At 42.9% G+C, this 20,057-nt stretch overlaps 1 protein-coding gene across 2 annotated transcripts in view; it reads left to right on the top strand.

Moving 5' to 3' along the window:
* Positions 1-3,063: 3,063 nt before the first annotated feature.
* Positions 3,064-20,057, top strand: part of LOC119652277 (octopamine receptor beta-3R-like) — a 229,684-nt gene continuing 212,690 nt past the window's right edge. For both annotated transcript variants that reach the window (XM_038056271.1, XM_038056270.1), the window contains exon 1: positions 3,064-3,326. The gene's annotated coding sequence lies outside the window, so the exon portion shown is untranslated. The remainder of the gene's footprint in view (positions 3,327-20,057) is intronic.

Below are 20,057 nucleotides of genomic sequence, written 5' to 3'. Positions count from 1 at the left end.
GTGATTCGCAATGCAGACGTAAATGCGAGAGGTACCATTCTCTTCAAGTCTACCACTGGCCTATACTGATGATATCGACATGATGGGAAGAACAACCCGAGACGCATAACCTACCTGCATTCAGATCGAGCAAGCGATGCGACATCACGGGATGCACATCAATGAAGGCAAGACAAAATATATGGTGACAACGTCACCAAAAACCAACCAGCCAACAACATCAAACCACACTGGTCAAAGGGGAAGAGTAAAGAGATTGCAACTTTGAGACCGTTGATAATTTCTTCCATCTAGGGTTGAAAAACACAACCGATAACAGCAACCATATTGAAATCCGCGGACGGTTGTTGTCAGCCAACAGTGCCTATTTTAGCTTACAAAAACTCTTCCGCTCGAAATGTCTCACCATTGGGTCAAAGATCTTACTGTACAAAACAATGAGCTTGCCAGTCCTCATATATTTCGGGTGGGCTTCTTAACAAGAAAAATTGCGAAAAATCCGGCTCAACAGGTTGCGGTGGACCGGTCACTTAATCCATATAGATGAGGATGATCCGGCCTGGAAAGTCTGTAAGGGCAATATCGATGGTAGAAAAGGAAAACGAGGCAAAGCCTGCCTAAGATGGAGCGATGGCGTAGGTCAGCACCCTAGACAACTTTTAGGGATGACGAATTGGTGGACCTCGCATAAAACTGGGATGTCTAGAGTTCCTTATTAATGCAGGCCTAGACCGGATATCGGTTGTTGTGCCGTTGATGATGCGTCCAGGGTTCGGTCGCCTATCACGATCGTGAAAAGTTTGCTTTGCCCTTCTCCTTGCTTTTAAAAGCTGTTCACAACCGCGTGTGGATATCTACGTATTAAGTGATGGGAAGACGTAAAAGCTTCCGCATTTCAATGGCTGCAGCTTTGGGAAGATAGATCATCACCATATTTGCCTCTGGTATATCATCCCTAGCATATGTCGACAGTTCCGCTCAAGAGTTCCAAGCCGGATCATCGTGTCTTCCGTTGTATAGTCTACCAGAATAAACCCTGGCTGAAAGTGTCTGCTGTTGAACACGAGCTTCTTATTCCATACCTCACACATCTTCATGGCTATGAGATTCTGAATTATTTCTTGCTGCCCACGAGTGAGTATTTCATCCGGAAATACTTTGGACAGTATGGCCAGTTGAATGCTTTTTACGGCATTATCATAACTAACGGCGGTCTTCTCGTTTCCTGTTTTTTGAGTCGGGACATTTATTGGTTGTGGTCTTCGCAGTAACCAATATTGAGCTTGACTCCACTATTTGACTCCCAGTGTCACGGAGGTGTGGCCTGATGGGCTAGTGTATGTGCGGTGCGGGGTCCTGCTTATTTATTGTTTAAGTTGTTAGGGAATTTTATTGTATTTTGGGGGTTAAGAAATCCGTGATATCCAGCGTCCAGTGTCCTACACACTATCCTATGCTAATTCCGTTCTCTGTCTTCCTAGCGTCTGAGAGAAAAGCTCATCTAGAGCAACTTGGCCAAAAGTGGATTCATCACCTTATGCTGCACGGCTTCCGTCTAAGTGAAAATAAAACAGTTTTAAGTTGCCAAACCTATTGAAAGAGGCACTATCATTGTCAGTGATAGAGGCCTGGCGGGAAATGAGTGATTTGGACATCTCGGATTATGCTATAAGCGAAAGGTAAATTACACTATGAAATCAGTTCACACATCAAAGCGACTAAGATGAAGTGGCGTTCGAGGACTGTAATTTTTTGTAATTGGTGTATCAACGTACGTTTTAAATCGAAAATATTCCGCACTGTTCTCTGTAGTCTATGATTCTGACTGCTGGTCGACAATCAAAAACAATAAACGCCGCCTCGAGGCATCGGAGATGTTGAATCAGAAGTGTAACACGCTATGATCACATCCAAAGTAAAGACATCCGTGATCTACTGATTCTGGGAAAATTGTGAGGGAGTTACATTCGATGGCACGATCAGTAACTGAAGTTCGCCTGGACATCGAAATCAACGGGAAAACACTAAAAAACCGACCGGAGCAACAATGGCTTGATAGGTTAAATGGTGATTTGAGAGCTTCTTCACTTCACCCGGACTATACCTATGACCGAGCAAAATCACAGATTTGACCCAGACAACCGGAATCAAAGGCCGCAGGGAAAGTCTGCGAATCGTCTGCTCTATAAATAAATAATTAAAGGTACAACTATTAATTGAGTATCTTTTTCTAGGTCAATGTTACTTTTATTACGAATTCTTTTCATTTCTTAATGTTGAGGGTAATATCAATTCGATTTGATAGGATTCACGGGACAGTCCAAACTAACTTTTACAAATATTCCGCTAAGCATTTGTTTGTGTCAAAACATTATTTGGAACATAACTAATCATGAATAGCTGGTTTGGTCGGTAATTTTGAAGTTATGACAAGCGTCATTAAATATGAAATTATTACAAGACATTGGGCTTAGGATAACCTCCTTTCCTTTCAAAAACATTAAGCAAACACTGCGAACAAATTGAATAATGAATTCGCACTACTTAATGCAAGCAGTAAAAGGATTTAGTTAAGCTTTTCCTCAAAGTTATTAGAATGAGGAAGGAAACATTTATCACTATTAGTAATTTAATCTGGACCAGCACCTATTTAGTGCCGCACGATTCTCAATGACAAAGGGCAAAAAACACAACCTTATCGGTAACTCTTGCGGAAACGCTTTACCTCAGGATATATGTTATTTGAAAGGTAAGCTCCCTATTGTTAACAAATCCTTGATAACAGCAACCCGGCTTGCAACACAAACACGCATTACTATTACTGACACGGAAGCTCAACCCACAGACCAAAGGGTTTCGGGAAAAAGTGAATTGCGGAACGGCTCCCAGCATGTCGTGATATTGAGCTGGTCCGCGTATCAGTAACCACTTTATGTCATTCGAATGTTTTGGGGAGATTACTGCGCACAATAGAGGCCTGGGCTTTTTCATTTCCCCCGTAATAAAGCTCCCGCGTACGGAGGAGCCTGGCTGAGAACAGTTATCCTTCGAATTTTGTAGCAATCGGTTCGAGTCCTCCGCGTCGTCCTGTAGCCTGTGTGTTTGGAAAAAGTAGTTGTGTGGCCTATGCTCTAAGGTGAAAAATATGCAAGGGTTCAGTGAAAAGTGATTGGGAGGTAGTGGCGACGAAGACAGACTGGAGGGTGTTCGCAGAAAATCGTGAAGATAGTGTCGGGCGCTGTGAAACCTTCTCACAAGGATTAGAGGCGACATCATAATTGTAAACGTAAGGAGCACCCCATCCTGCTCGTCTCCAGCTATCGGAAGTGAGTGACCTCTAGTGAGCATTATACTTGTTAAGAGCAGAGTGTAATCAAATGAGGATTATTTGGAAGAGGACGGGTTGACTCGGGTAGGACAGGGAGCGAACGAGCGAGGTCCGCGGACCAGGCGAGGAACCACGACCCAGTGATTTTGTGTTTATTGATTTTTATGCTGCGGTCGCATGTTTTGAGAATAGGCGAGCATCGGCAGAAAAGTGACATTCCAAGGATATGATGCCAGGCATCCTGCTGACAGCGGTGCAATGTGCCTTGCAGCCGTCCTGGCTGAGTTCTCGAATAGCTGCTTCTAGCATTCGACCCCGAACCCAACGATGTGTACATACGAGTATGTAACGCTATCAAGGTTATCCCCTCCCGGAGCGCGGGCAACACAAGTCAGGCGAGGCCCCGGCCTGCCGCTGCCTACTTGCCTTAAATCGTGCCCGCTTTCAGTTCTTCCCATTCATTCATCTGGCCAAGCATGGATTGCCGTCGATTATTACCGGATTTCAGGTCTAAGAAATTATCGATTTTCAGAGCGTTCCAATAACACCACGAGTTTTTTGGAGAAATGCCAAGCGGCAGCAACCACCTCGGTTCCTTCGGTCTTGCTCTCAGCATCGGCAATAATTGCAGAAGGCGATTGTTGTGTTCGTTGGAAGAGAAAACCCAGCGTCGCACGACGGTGGCAAGTAGGCACAGCTCCACTAAATTTCTGTTTCTGTTTGCTCGAGGCGTACAATGTTTTATGCATAAAATCAGGAATTATTTATTAGATCGTTAAATGTTTCCGATTTGTGATAGCAGCAGTTCGTTACGTTAACCAACTCGAAAGGAAATTTGCTTTCTTTCCTGACCACAAAGCACTTATCCTGGGAATCGGTTCTTGGCTTAATTAATTTTAACGAGCCTCGGATGTTGCCTGTTACATCTTAGACTGACGTCCTCAAGTGTTTTCCAATTTAGTCTCGTCGAGCGTCCTCTTTATGCGAGTTACATGATGCGAATAATGGGGGCATGCATAGCCGGGAAGCCTCGTGCTGGGCATTTTGTTGTTTCGGCAAATTGTTTGTCGACTTCATGTTGAACTTTTACTTGTTTCCATTACTCCTATTGCATATTTAATTTCTTGTGTAGATTCCGAGCTACACTCGTTACAATAGAAATAAACGTAACTATCAAGTGGGATGGGAGGACTCGTCATTAATATACAATATCACAACATTGGCATTGAGCTGAGGAAGCAACTTTTCAAGGGTTTTTCTCGAGAAAAAGGCTTGCAGCCAGGGACGGCAAGGCCAAGGACTAGTATCCAATATGAGCATATATTGCTTTATCGGCTGCCAACATTTTCAACTGCACAATTTTCAATGGCATTGTCAGAACTTGCTTCCACATTGATCAGGGCCAAGTTTATCTGTAATTTAAGTGCATGTGTTGAGGTCAAGTTAAATCGAGCAATTCACTTATTATGGAAAGGTGACTTTTGTATAACATTTATTGTGTCATGACAGATACCTTTTTCTATAAAAAGGAGGTTTGAAGGATTTGTAAAATTGCGTCTTATTTTTTCGTTTCATTATGGTTTGATGGTATTGAGGAATTCTTACGAATTTTCAATTAATACAAAGTTCGTTAAAAATGTATAGCAAAATTTCGCAATTTCGAAATTTATCACACGTCTTTTGCAAATATATTACAAGATTGTAATTTGAGTCCCTTTTCGTTTAATGAAGGTTTTAAATATGGTAGGGAATATGTAGTGTGTAATTACGGGTTGACTGTGGCCAGTCACGAAGTCAGAGCTATTCCAAAAACCTGAAAAGTGGCGACATTTGAGCATATCTGTTCATCAGTACCTAAATGCAATTCAACTGAGGCATTCCGACGACCCCCCTGTTAACAGAAGGTAAACCATGTTAAAGAGATATTTTGTATTTTTTATATGTAAGGATACCTCGGTGCACGAGGGTTTCAGCTAATAATTCATAATGTAGATCAGAATAATGTGTGACACTGTTGGTTGTAAATTGATACTAACTCCCAACTTTTACCTCTTAAAAGTGTGTTACTGCGAGGCCGAATATTTCCAAACTTTTCAATATGGTACCCCATATTATTTTTTATGCTCCTGCATGCATTTGGTATTTTGTAATTCTAGAATGGCCAGTGAAAAGTATCTTTGCAATATGTTCATTTGCTTCTGACAGAAAAAGTTTAATACGCCTAGCGACATTTAGGTTCTGGCATTTTACCCTTTTTGATAAGCATTGAAGAATGCTACCAACACTGCGCTCCTGACATGCGAAAAATTGAACCCTGTTTTTCGAAAGCATAAGATACTCTATTCCCTTCAACACCACAGTGACAGGTACTCCAATTACTCGTTAATCACCCACATCCGTTTATATATTGCAGGAATTCTGTTAGTAGCTGTTGATACTCCATTGCAATTCGAGCACATTAGCACGAAGGATCCCATGTCCGATGCATCTATAGGTGGGTCATTCACATAAAAAATGCTCCGTGGACTCTGCTTCCTCATTACAGGAGGGCATCATCTTCTACAATTCCTATTCTGAACATATCTCTAGCTGGTAAATTGTGACCAGTTAGAATGCCAACAATAGTTCTGTAAGTCTTCTTGCTTTTGACAGGATAAACGGTGCACGGTAGGTACTTACAAAGAATGTTTAAGGTGTCCAGCACCATTTAAGCTCTGCCACCTGTTATGTGAAGCTTGTTCCCAGTTTTTGAAGACACGTTTAGCCAATGCTACTAATACTCAAATTGCTGTCCCGGCCCCAGCATACGGGAAATTGAACTTTCTTCTAGCTAAGACAACGGGGATTTCATTTTCCTCTCCACAAAGACCAGATACTCAGAGTAGTTCCACCGTATCGGATCTCGAAACTGAGTTCAATCGTTTTCTAAAGCCCTGAACGACTTGGGATAGCATACACTTCAGCCTGAAAAAAAACCGTTCCAAGTTGCTCCAAAGTAAAAACCCGCTTCTCGTTTTTACTCAGAGATAGATTTCAGCTCCAGAAGCCTGTTGTGTTTTCAAATCATCGGTGTAAAAGATTTACATACGCCACGTATTCCTCTGAGATTTCCTGGTTTTCTCTATGCTCCAAGAGAATTTCACAACTTCTACTAAGCAGATGTACACGGACCCGAGGACCGGAAGACATTATAAGAACTGGATTCAGTTCTCCGATTAACTCTTTCAATGCTCTGTGACCCAGTGGATGTAGGCTGCCCTATAAATGTAAACGTATTAGTCAATGAGCTGCTGTCATTGCAGTGCTTTGAACAATAATGTTCAGGATCAGTAAATTGAGTAATGCATGAAGCTGCTACGGATGTTGTACTCATGGCAACGGAAAAACTCAAATACACAGTTCTTTGCACGCTTTTTTAAGAATTTCATGTCAATCGGTCTAAGCTGAAAGAATTTGGAGGTCGCACCCAATTTCCAGCTTTAATGACTGGACTATTATCTGCGCGGAAAGCGGTCCACAAGGATACGTGGGTCTCTCTAGACGGGAACACTTTCAACCAAATTGACCACGTGTTGATCGAACGCCGTCACCTCTCAGCCTTGATGAATGTCAGAACATATTGGGGAGCTAATATAGACTCGGATCACTATCTCGTTGGCATGGTGCTCCGAGCTCGAATAACAACACCACCCAGAATCCCCTCTGACAATCAGGTGAGAGTTAACACTGAAGCCATCCACAACACAGCCCTCCGTAACACCTATAAGAGGATGCGGCAATAGCAGCAGTCAAAAGAGATAATAATAATAATAATAATAATCGTTGGCGCAACAATCCATGTTGGATCAGGGCCTTGAAGTGTGTTAGAGCACTTCATTCAAGACCGTAACGGTACACTAGGAGGCAATGTGGTCAGCATTGCGCTCGTCCGAGATTATTACCCTGATTTGACTCAGGTACTCATTCACAGCTGAGTCGACTGGTATCCGACGTCAAGTCAAATGATGATACAAATTCCACTGCCACCAGTGAGACTTGAACCGTGACCTTCCGTACGACAGCCTTGCGCTCTAACCACTCAGCTATCCGGACACAGTCAAAAGAGATCCTGGAGATAAAGCATCAACGAATTATCTTCACAATCACTTGAAGAACGTTATCATAAATACGGCCACAAACATACTTCGCCCCAGACGCAGAAAGAGTCGGAACGACTGTTTTGATGATACACCTCGATGCTAATCCTGCCGAGACAAATAGGGAAATCTGATTTCCGACAGAATGGGCATTTTGGAGCGATGGGTGGACTACTTTGATGAACTACTGAACAACCAGAACACCGGCGAGTTGGACGTCCCACCTATTGAAGACGAAGGACAAATACTGCCACCACCAAGTTTAGGAGAAACAGTCCGTGCAATTCATCGGCTAAAAAATCATAAGTCGCCAGGAGCCGATGGAATTACAGCCGAATTAGTTAAATATGGAGGCGACCAATTACACCAAGTGGTTCATCAACTTATGCTCAAGGTGTGGGACAGCGAATCAATGCCTGACGATTGGCAACAAGGCATTATCTGTCTCATACATAAAAAGGGAAATATCACACAGTTCAGCAATTATAGGGGTATCACGTTGTTGAATACCATCATATCTTGCTAGGCCGGATAGCCTCACACGCTCGGAACATCATTGGGCCATATCAAAGAGGCTTCTCTCCAGGCAAATCAGCAACACATCAGATTTTCTCTGTTCCGCAAGCGATGGAAAACCGGTTGGTATATGGACAACAGTTGCACCATCTATTCATCGGCTTTAAAGCCGCCTATGATAGCATAGCCAGGGTAAACCTATATACGGCCATGAGAGAATTCGGTATCCCGACGAAATTAATAAGACTGACTAGGCTGACCCTGACCAATGTGTGGGGCTAGATAAAAGCAGCAGGATCACTCTCAACACCATTCGACGTCAACAACGGTCAACGACAAGGGGATGCCCTATCATGCGTCCTCTTTAACCTGGTCCTTGAGAAAGTGATCCGTGATGCTGAGGTAAATGCAAGAGGCACGATCCTCTTCAAGTCCACCCAACTATTGGTCTATGCTGACGATATCGACATCATGGGGAAAACCACCCGAGACGTACAAACCGCCTTCATCTGGATGGAGCAGGCGGCGCGAGATCTTGGGCTGCACATCAATGAAGGCAAGACAAAGTATATGGTGGCAACGTCAGCACCAAAAAAACAACCAACCAACAACTTCAAACCGCACTGGTGAAGCGGGGAGAATGAAGATAGGAGACACAATCGCTAATAGCTATGAAATCCGCGGACGGTTGTTGCCAGCAAATAGAGCCTATTTCAGCTTACAAAAGCTGTTCCGTTCGGAGGCTGGTGTTCTTAGCAAGAAGAATTGCGATCTTTTGGCCGCGTTGGAGAGAATTTTTGGCCCCCTACATGAGGATGGACGATTTCGTAGCCTACATAATGACGAAATCTATGAGCGATGCATGACCGTGAAGTTGTGGATAAAATACGGTGGGCTTGACACTTAATCAGAATGAATGAGGATGATCCCGCCCTGAAAGTCTATCTTTTCTTTTTCTCCAGCCTTTGTCCCGTTCACAAGCGGGGTCGGCTCATCGTGATCGGTTTCGCCATTTGGCTCTATCGGATGCCTGATCTGGGTGTAATCTCGAGGCTTTCAAATCCCCATCTAGGGTATCAAGCCACCGCTGTTTAGGTTTGCCTTTTGCTCGTTTACCATCGACTTCGATGTTCTGACCAATCTTTGCAAGTGAATTCTCGTTTGTACGAATTGCGTGACCATACCATCGAAGACGCCTCTCTCGCAACTTTTCTACGATCGGTGCAACCCTATAACGATTGCGGATATCCTCATTTCGGATGTGATTTAAAACGTGTGACGCCACCAGTCCAACGTAGCATCTTCGTCTCCATTACCGCAAGACGCCGTTCATTATTTTTTATAGTCGGCCAACACTCAGAACCATAGAGAGCGACTGGACGGACAACATTGCTGTAAATTTTAGATTTGAGACGTTCGTAGATACGTCGATCACAAAGAACACCATTTGTGGAACGCCACTTCATCCAGCTTGTGTTAATGCGTGAAGCAATTTCATAACGCAGTTCTCTATTGGCTGATAACGTTGACCCGAGGTATTTAAATCGCTCAGTTCTGGGCAAATCACTGCCGCTGACAGTGATTGTGCCTGTTTCATGTGGATCGGTCGTCAAAAATTCAGTTTTGTTTAAATTCAATCTGAGACCGTGTTGCATAAGGTGATCATTCAATTTTTGAACAAGTTGCTCGATATCATTTTTGTTATCAGATGCTAGGAAAACATCATCTGCATAAAACAGTGTGTAGGGACGTTGGATATCCCATGTGACGGTGTCCATAACAAGAACGAGGATGAGTGGTGAGAGGGCGCTTCCACCATGAACACCAACAGAAACGCGGAGCGGTTTTGATATACCCGCCATACTTCGAACTTTACTTTTCGGATCATGTATCGTGGCAGTCGGTATGAGCATATCTTAACAATGCTAGATGCAACTAGTTCCTCAATGAAAACTTGGTCAATCTGGTCGAACGTCATCCCATCTGATGAGCCACATGTCTTTTTATGGATCCTGGGGTAAGGCAAGCGACTGCTTGCGCTCTCGTTAGAGACATCGTGGAGAATATGATATCATTAATATCGTTCGACGGCAGTTAATCAAATAATGATTCAAGGTTACTAAGGAATTTATGTTCGGCTGAGTCATCTTAATGTACTACCTTTAACCCCCGAGGCACGTTTAAGCTTTATAACAACAGGAGACTTATACAAAGTATATTATGGGCACATAAAAAGTGAATTTTCAAAAATCAAGCTTTCGGGAAGTGGAGAGAAGGACGAAGCAAAAGACACATGAGTGTTATGAAAAATGCTACGATGCATTCCTTGTGTAATTTTGAGGCAAACCGACGCAAAACGGGAATCATTCGTAGACTGTGAGTTCAGCGATACTACAAATACTCATTCCGGGATTACACAACCTGATAATCTAAGGCGGGCTCGTGCTCTACTCATTCGCAACACCTGGACCTGGACTGGAAAATTTGGCAGTAGCGGAAACTATAATATATACCATGATATAAAGTTTTGTAAGAATCATACCAACAAAGCTTAATAGGTCCAATTTGCCTGTTTCGTGTAAATTCACCGCAATCTTAAACTTTGATAGACACTATCACACTAAATGCTCAAACATTACGAACTACCTATAAATAAAACAAACGTCCGCCTCGAAATATTCTTACTTGAGAAATGCACAAAACCTTTCATATCTAAAGCACCGATTTTTTGTTGTTTTACTTGGACTGCCATTTTTGTTGCCGAATCTGGCCATTAGAAACACGCATTCATTACACGTTCTTTTGAAAGCGCTGGATTTGGTGCATTTGGTAACTGACTTGTTCCTTTAATATTAGGAGCCCCTGACATGGCTTTTTCACGAATAAATAACATAAGTTTTTGACTACTCCCTCCTTCTCTTACTCTTCTATTAGCTTCTTCTATAGTAGATCTAACTTTGGCTAGTTTGCACGCACGGAACTTATGTGATCACACTCTGTAACCTAGTCTGTAAACGCCAGTGAAAATCTTTCTCAATCTCCAGAAACAATGAGAAGTAGCGCTGGCCAGGTGAGATAACGAGAGAATATTCTCTCCTTAATATAGCCTCTTAAATATATCGTTCTGTGTATCGGTTTCTAGTTTCCTCAAAATTCGGAGGATCGAGACTACTGGAGTATCTAGTAGGAACCGATTTGCAGATCCTAAATGTGGGTAATGAACCCACTTTCTTCAACGTGGTCAGGCGAGAGGTCATCGACATCACTGTGGCATCTCCTGCCACCGCGGCTCTGATCGGAGAGTGGAGAGTATCAAACGATGTCACACTCTCAGATCACAGACGCATTGATTTCGTTATGGGCATGGATCTACCTCCACCCACTCCATTTCGGAATCCGAGGAAGACAGATTGGGTAATGTATCAAACAGAATTGAACGCCCGAGTCACGATCCCTGGGAGGCGCATCAAATCCATTGCTGCAATTGAGAAGACAACCCAGACGATCACAACTAGCATGAGAGAAGCTTTCGAAGAAAGCTGTCCACTCAGGATGCCAAAGAAGGGTAAAACACCATGGTGGAACTCGGATTTGGCAAAACAGAGGAGAACGACAAGGATGCTCCTTAATCGTGCTCTGAAGGGCGAATCAAGCACTAGCTGGAATCGCTATAAAGAGGCACAGAAGGCTCTAAAGAAGAGCATAAGATCGGCCAAACGGTCATCTTGGAGACGCTTTTGCGAAGAGACTAACTGTCTTGAGGCAACCTCAAAGCTGAAGCGGATTCTGGTCAAAGAACGTAGCCAGAAACTGGGTTACTTACGTTTACAGAATGGGAAGTACACAGAAAGCGACGAAGAAACGGCAAATCATTTGCTTGAAGTACACTTCCCAGGCAGCATCCAAAATCTAATCTCGGGGCCAACAGGTGCATACAGCCCTCAGCCGAGAGATTGGAATCTGGCATGCAAAGTAATATCACTGGAGCGAGTGAAATGGACATTTAGCTCGTTCCACAGATATAAGTCTGCAGGTCCGGATGGCATCATTCCTGCGCTAGTAATAGAAGGAATGGATGCCCTGGGTCGACACATTCGGAATATATATCGGGCATGCCTAGCACACGCTTATATTCCAATTAGATGGCGGGATGTGAAGGTGTTGTTCATTCCCAAACCAGGAAAACCCACCTACACAGACGCAAAAAGCTTTCGACCGATCAGCCTAACGTCCTTTCTGCTAAAAGGACTAGAAAGATTAGTAGATCGGTTCATAAGGGATACACACATTCCTAAATGGCCACTTCACCATAGGCAACACGCCTACCAGAAAGGCAAATCCACGGAGACAGCACTCCATGAACTTACGGCAAAAATTGAAAAGGCGATGTCCGAAAAAGAATACGCTTTAGGCGCATTCATGGACATCGAAGGTGCCTTCAATTATGCCTCATTTGCGGCAATTTGTGATGCGGCAAGACAGCATGGAATCGAACCCCTGCTAATCAGTTGGATCCTTTACATGCTAGAGTGGAGAAAAATCCACATATCGGTCGGCCAGAAGTCTATTGAAGCAGGTTGTCTCAGGGGCTGCCCACAGGGAGGGGTTCTCTCTCCACTCTTATGGCTCTTGGTGATGGATACCCTGCTGTGGCTCCTGGAGGACAAAAAAGTCTTCGCGCAAGCATTTGCGGACGACCTAGCCGTAATAATTAACGGCAAGTTTGCGGACACAGTATGTGACCGCTTGAGTGCAACTCTGCATGTAATCCACAGCTGGTGCCTCCGCAATGGACTCACGGTGAACGCTAGAAAGACTGGACTAGTTATGTTCACTAAGAATGTCAGGTGGGGCAGCTATACGCTACCCACCTTAGCAGGGGCGGAAATCCAGCTGGCACAAACAGTCAAGTACTTACGAGTACATTTCGACTCCAAGTTAACGTGGAAGCATCATATCCAGGAACAATACCAGAAATCCTGCAGATTGCTCTGGTGCTGTAGGAATGCGATAGGTAAGACGTGGGGACTTTCACCTAAACGGATATATTGGATGTATACATCCATAATAAAATCCATTTTGATGTATGCATGCATCGTCTGGTGGCCAAGACTGAACTTTGCTAACAGCAGGAAGCTGCTAACGCAGATTCAGAGACTTGGTTGCCTAAGTATTACTGGAGCAATGAGTACTACGCCGACTGCGGCACTTGAAGCCATCCTAAATTTACCCCCCATCCACTTGGAGGTGAAACGGAAAGCAGCAAACGACGCATATAGGCTCGATACCATTGGGGCGTGGAAAGGCGGCCAATCCAACGGGCATGCGTCTATATGGAAATTCCTTGAAAAACATCCGGTAGCCCTGATGCCGACCGATCATATGGTTTCCAGATTCGTCTTTGAAAAGACATACACTGTCGTAATCACCGAAAGAGAAGAATGGTCGACAAGTGGCCATGAGTCTTTTCAGATTACAGACTTAATAATCTTCACCGACGGGTAAGTCACGGAGGATGGATCGGGTGCAGGCGTGTTCTCGGAGAATCCGATTATAGAACTGGCCCGACCCCTCGGAAAAATGACGACCATATTCCAGGCGGAGATATATGCCATTTCATTGGCAGCAGAAGAATGTCTGCGACAAAAATGGAGGGGTCGCACCATTCGAATCTGTTCCGACAGTCGGGCGGCATTATCAGCACTAGATGGCAACAACATATCAAGCCAGTTGGTGTGGAGTTGTCGTCAGGTGCTGCTGAAACTTGGCCGACTGAACGAAACATTCCTAATGTGGGTGCCGGGGCACTCTAACATCGCCGGTAATGAGGGGGCTGATAGACTGGCTCGCCGAGGGTCTGGATCCACAATGGTGGGCCCAGAACCAGCTCTTGGAATCCGACCATCTACTGTCAAGTCTACTCTGAAAGGTGAAATTGCAAGGATTCACGCAACCGAGTGGAGAAATTTGGACTCTTGCCGGCAAGCGAAAATCCTTGTAAAGGAGCCTAGGGCCACTAGAGCGGCATTTTTGTTGTCCCTTAAGAAGTGGGACATGAAAACCCTAGTAGGGCTTTTGACGGGACACTGCCCCTTAAACTACCATATGGAAAAGATTGGGGTAGTGGTTTCGGCTGTGTGCAGCCAATGTGAGGAGGAGGAGGAAACTGCCCTGCACTTTTTATGCAGCTGCCCGGCATCCTCAGATCTCAGACGAAGACACCTTGGCAAGGTTTTCTTCAATGAAGAATCTGCACACTCTCTACCTCTTGAGAATGTTCTCAGATTCGCTAAAGCCTGCGAACGCCGTAGGCGGGAAGCCATTGAATAGGCAACTTACGGGGATAGTACAATGGGCCTAATAATGGCCTGAGTGCTCGGAGCTGCGGCTCCCCCCATTTAACTAAACTAACTAACTTCCTCAAAATTTCCTCAAGTAATCCGCGTTTACCAATGCATTACTTCTAGGGAGCGAAAACCTCTGAGCACTCAGACAATAGTAGTTTTCCCACATCTGACGAAAGGGAACATTATATAGTCGACACGTATCACCTTGGGGAAGCAATATTCTGAACACATGTATGTCCAGCCATTGGATTATAGCCAATCATACTACCCACAACACTCCTGAAAGTTTTCCTGCCATTCCACTAGATAAACTTTGCAATATGTCTGTCTGGTTTTGACAGGAAAAGTTTGATATGTCTATCCACATTAAGGCTCTGCCATCTACCATTACAGGAAACTTGTTCTCAATTTTTGCGAGAAACATTAGCCAATGCTACTCACACTACAATTCGCGATTCCGGTCTGAGCATGACGGAAATTGAACCCTCTTTTGATAAGGTATCAGATATCATTTTCCTTTACACTACAGTGACAAAGTACTAACAATAGTTCCACCGTATTCAATCTATAAATGGAATTCAATTGGTTTCTACATTCCTGAACGATTTTTGAAGTGATCAAAAGACTACACAATGCCCATAATGTAGTTTGAATATAGCTGCCAATTGGGATCCGACTGCACTTTCAACCGCTGGTCGTTTGCCCTGGTTCTTGCCCTGTTGTTTTCTTGAGCCATTTGTGCAAAAGGCTTCAATATATCCACACACACATTCTTCTGCTTCGTTCCAGTTTTCTCTATGTTTGAGGGCAACCTAATATTTGGAGACTCGAAGATGAGAAGGTGCTGATTTAATTGTTACCAATATTCAGATCACACTATATGAGGTCTAAATCCGCATGCTGAGGGTAAGGTTCGTCTGCTCACCCCATAAGCTGTGGGAACTCATTTTATCTTTACTTCTACATGTTTGTTCCAAGGAAGGTTCTCGTCCAGAATTGCTACCCGATATTCAAATTCTTAGGAGAGTTGAAGAGTTCTAGTCCTCATCTCTAGAAGACAAAGACCATTCAGCTACTTCCTTTTCATAAACTAACTATCTGCCCCCTGGAACATAAGCTGTCAATTAAATTAACGGTGCGTTCTATATTACTACACACAGTTCTGAGATCCCTACCAACTGTAGCACAACAACGTCATCCACATAAGCCGGCACGCGTATTGGTATGTAGATGTTGCAGTTCTCACAGTAGTGAGCTGATTAACATACTCCACAAAAAGGCGATAGCACACCTTCTTGGGGGTAGCCTTTAGTTGCTTCTGTTGTCAGGTACTGATTAATACCCGCTTCATCACACAGCAATGTTTGCATTAACATATCGTGGAAACTCAATTAAAGTTTCATTGACACGATGCTCCTTCGCGGTCTTACAGCAGTTTCTACGCACGGCAGGACGCTCACATTTCTCTAGACATTTTAGTAAGAATGATGTTAACCTGTTTTGTCTGAAGTTCATTGGATTGAAATAGTCATCTTTCTTCAACTTTCTGCCATAACCTAGAGCAAGACGTGTTGAAAAATATTTCTCAGTCACTCTAAGTGCTTTATACTTTTTAAGCATCTCTGGAAAGATGCTATCCATGCCAAGTGTTTCCACATGTCTATTATTGCAATTCTTGCTTTTTCATTGGTAACCCTTGCAATACTTTCTGATGGTGATAATACTGATTGTATTTTCAATTCACGCCTCCTGGGAAATTTTACTTGAAATTGCGGGCATTTTTATAAATTGCAAATTAGTGTACCTATTAAAAGGTCAAGCAAGCCAAGAACCGCCTTGTGTCTCGAACTACTTTGCACGAGTGCCGGACATTGTCCCGGAACGTGTACGAAGGTTTCTTCATGCAGAGTCCGTAGATATCCTTATCTTTCCTAGGTGATGGTTTAGTGGCAGTGACTAGTGAGTATTTCAATTATAATCTGTAGGTTTTCCTTGATGGGGTTAAACAGTTCTCTCTTCTTATCCCCCATACGCATTGTGGACTGCTGCATTCCTGGTAAAGTTGACCAGTGTAGTTCCCTCAACCGTGCGTTCTAATTTTTTAATATCATAGCCAGGAACCCGTTTCCGATTTCGATTCACTCCCTTGCGGATCAGGGTACCTTGTATCTTTGTGTACTATGTGCTATCGAATTCCCTTTCGATGTCAAAAGGTACCGTGCTATTTCTTTTGCTTCTTAGTGATACTGGACAGTTTGACTGACAGTTTGACTGTTCTGCCCGTTAAACATGTTGACACTGATCTAGAGGATTGCCAACAAGAACATTGGTTCTAATATAGTTGTTTATGACCTCCTTCACTGTTTTGAGTATGAACAATGTAAGGTAAGTTTAGTCTGGAAGATTGAAAAGGATACTTTTTACCAGCTTTCGGAATAGAGACCACTTTTGCTCGCCTCCATGCCCTTGTTATATATACTTTTTTAATAGTTTGCAGTTTTCCTCTCTTTCTCTTTTCTTTGCTGTTTTAATGTCAGTCAGAATATTGTCGCTTCCTGCCGCTGGTTAGGACCGCGGAAAATCAGTTCTGAGAAGCAGATGTAATCTATCCTCCTCATTTCCGGTAAATGTTCCATCGTTGGTTATAGCCTTGTATAACCTGATTTCTTTACAGAATTCCCTGAAGTTGTTCCGTTTTGCTTCCCGGATCGTGCTGTTATTCGCCAGTCTTCAATTTGTTTTGTCCGTTGAAGATACTACTTTGCAATGTTTGAGAATGTCATATCAGTCAATGCACTCCGCTACGTGAGAATGACACCAGGGAGTGTTGCCCATGACTTATTAAAAGTATTAACCTATTACATTCTTACTCTTCTAATATCGATGCTGGTTTTAGGAATATCCCCAAGCTTATCGATAACGGCATCAGGCTCCCTCAAAGCGATCGTTTTCTTCAACTTCAGCGAGAGTTCTAGAGCTACAAAGCTAGAATCCTAGAGTCGAGCAAGGTTAGATAGTAGGTCTCTGGAGAAAATTCCTTTTTCTTTGGTGACATTGAGCTTTTTTATTCAAGAAAGCCTGCGGAAGTAAGCGTGAATTTTGTGTTGGATTAATACTTACAGTTCTTACTACTTGTAAGCCGATTTCGGACAGAACTTAGATTGGAAGTTCACGGTAATGAACATTTTCGATATCGAGAAGAAGGATGTTTTCTATGAACAATTAAATGCAATCTAGGAGAGCCTTCCTAAAGGTGAAGGCTTTGACATCAACTTACTCGGATATTTGATAGGGAAAAACGGTCTTGGCGACCGCAGTGTTTATGCCGAAACATTGTTGGTTTTTAACTGACAGGCAACTTATGAGATCGACCTTCTCGTGATCAGCAGAAGATTTAGAGGGATATCTGAACGTTGGTACGGACGTTGCCCTTGGAAGCAATCATTACAACTTCGCTTGCTTGGTGCGTTTGCTGCTTTCCGAACGACTGGAGTGCTCCGGCCCCCTAAGTTTAACATCCGCTTACAGGATTTATCTGTCGTTCAACGGTGGAGAACCATCTTACTGATCCGACGGTAAGTGCCGCTGACGATTTTGCACATTTTGTAATCAACACTCTTACTTCTCGTTATCGAGAAGCCTTGGCAGAAGGATGTCGAAGGGTCTACTGGACGATGATGCCTATCCTGAAATAAGTCGACTATGCTGATGACATTTACTTGAATTAATGAGCAGAGCAATGACGGCGCTGACCAATTTGTATGTCTAGGAAACTTTGTTTCTGCCGACGGTGGCACCGAAATTCATGTCGCTAGACGCATTAACAGAGCTGCTATGGTGCAATATCGATTGCCGAATATTTCGTTATTCTGAATGCGAAGTATTGTTTCCAGCTGTTTCACATCTACTGCCCGAAAATCTTTCGTTTTCTAATATCTTGTCCTCTGACTTGCCAGAATTTGACAAGTAGACATTTAGCTTTGTTGACATGTTACCAGTTCAGTTCTGGTTTAATTCTGATTCGGTGTCCACTTTGCCTATCTTTCCTGCCTAAACACATTTTCTACATAAAAATCCGTGTCCGTTCCAATCAAGTATGTGAGTATCTCCTATTTCTATTGGCTTTAGGATTTACAATTACTGTTATTCACCCACCTACGCTAAGTGTTCATCTATTATCTCGTAGGAGAGGAGTTTTCCTGTTCGATATTCGGTTGGTTCGTCCGTTGCCTTCGTTTATTGATCTGAAATGGTTAAAACAGATGTTCTCGTATTGCATGGATACAGTGAGTCTGATTTGGTTTTGGTTTTATTTTAGCCGTGGGAGAGCGAAGAATATCTATGCGTGTACTGTTGGATTTGAACTATAAACTGAAAAAGCAGAACGTGATAGTCATTCTTCCTTCGATTTATTAATCGATATATGTTTTCTCAGGATAAGTAAGCCCCTGCTGATGACATTGTTTCAGAATGAACACGTACATACGTTGGAGTATGTGACTATTGTCAATTATTAACTATTAGATAAGTTTATGTATAACATAACTCGGAAAAAATGTTAAAGTCTTTAGCGCAATTTCCTAATTTTATATGAAAAGCAACACCTTCATGTCTCATTGCTACAATTTGCTAAGTTGCCTTTGAGTTAACCTCCGAATTTAAAATTTGCCTAGTCATTTGCATTAGTGGATTCCCATAGGATCCTGCAATTCCCTTTCGATATAATATTATACAATCCTCGCATTAACCAAAGCCGGGCTGGTGGTGGCATGTATCTGTTCGCTTCTCTGCACCATCAATTTTCCATCAAACCACTTCCCGCTCGGTAAAAGTTCAAATCTCTTTATAGCTATTAGGGGTGTACGTGATACTTCCCGGAAAATTACATGCGAATTGATTACAAAGAGGTCATAATTCCGTTACTTTACAAAAAATGTACGCTTACTGCATAATGAAAATGCTGGTTATGGGCTCTAAAATGGCTCCCTCCTTGCTTCACAGCCAATTGAGTATTTAAATGTGAATTAGGCCATCTTGGAGTTGGTCGATTGAATGTATCGGTGTAGTGTAGGTTTAGATACTGAATCAGAAATATTACACCCCAGGTTCGTTTACGTGGGGAATTTATAAATTTGCTTACGGTTGCATTGATTCCGATTTAATTGTGCTTTTTTGGGGGTAAACGCTTCTTATCATACATTTTCCATGGTGTTAAATTATGATTGGGTAAGAGGAGCGTGGCGCAAGAATATAGGAAAAATGTAAATGTTTTTCGCTACTGGCTTATCTTCTAATCTATTAGAGTGCTCCTTAATAAAAAGCTATCACGATCCTCTACCAATAAACATTTATTTCAGAATTACGAAGTGTATAAAAATGAAACTTTATTAAAATCAGTTTACAGTTTGTCTCTCTGTTTCTCCGTTTGCTTGTCTGTTACATGCAAAGATAATGACACGATTTTATAGGAAGTTTAAGGGGGAGGGGTCCATGCGGTACATGCGAAATCTATAACATGAAAAATTTAGATGAGTACTTTACAATGCAGATAAAGTTGTGAAGATGTTTATACAGTAAACGGGTGGGTAGGAGAAAGTGCAATTAACAATCATGGTTCTACCCACAGAAGCTATCAAATCAAAAAAAAATCATAGAGCTGTTCCTATCTGTTATCTCGGCGTCAAAATACACTGCATTCCAATATCTGTTCATTCAAAGCTAAAAATAGCA

The sequence above is a fragment of the Hermetia illucens genome, chromosome 3 (genome assembly GCF_905115235.1).
Source record: "Hermetia illucens chromosome 3, iHerIll2.2.curated.20191125, whole genome shotgun sequence".
Lineage (NCBI taxonomy): Eukaryota > Metazoa > Arthropoda > Insecta > Diptera > Stratiomyidae > Hermetia > Hermetia illucens.
Note: the sequence above shows the minus strand (reverse complement) of the source record. Positions and strands in the feature narration are given on the sequence as shown.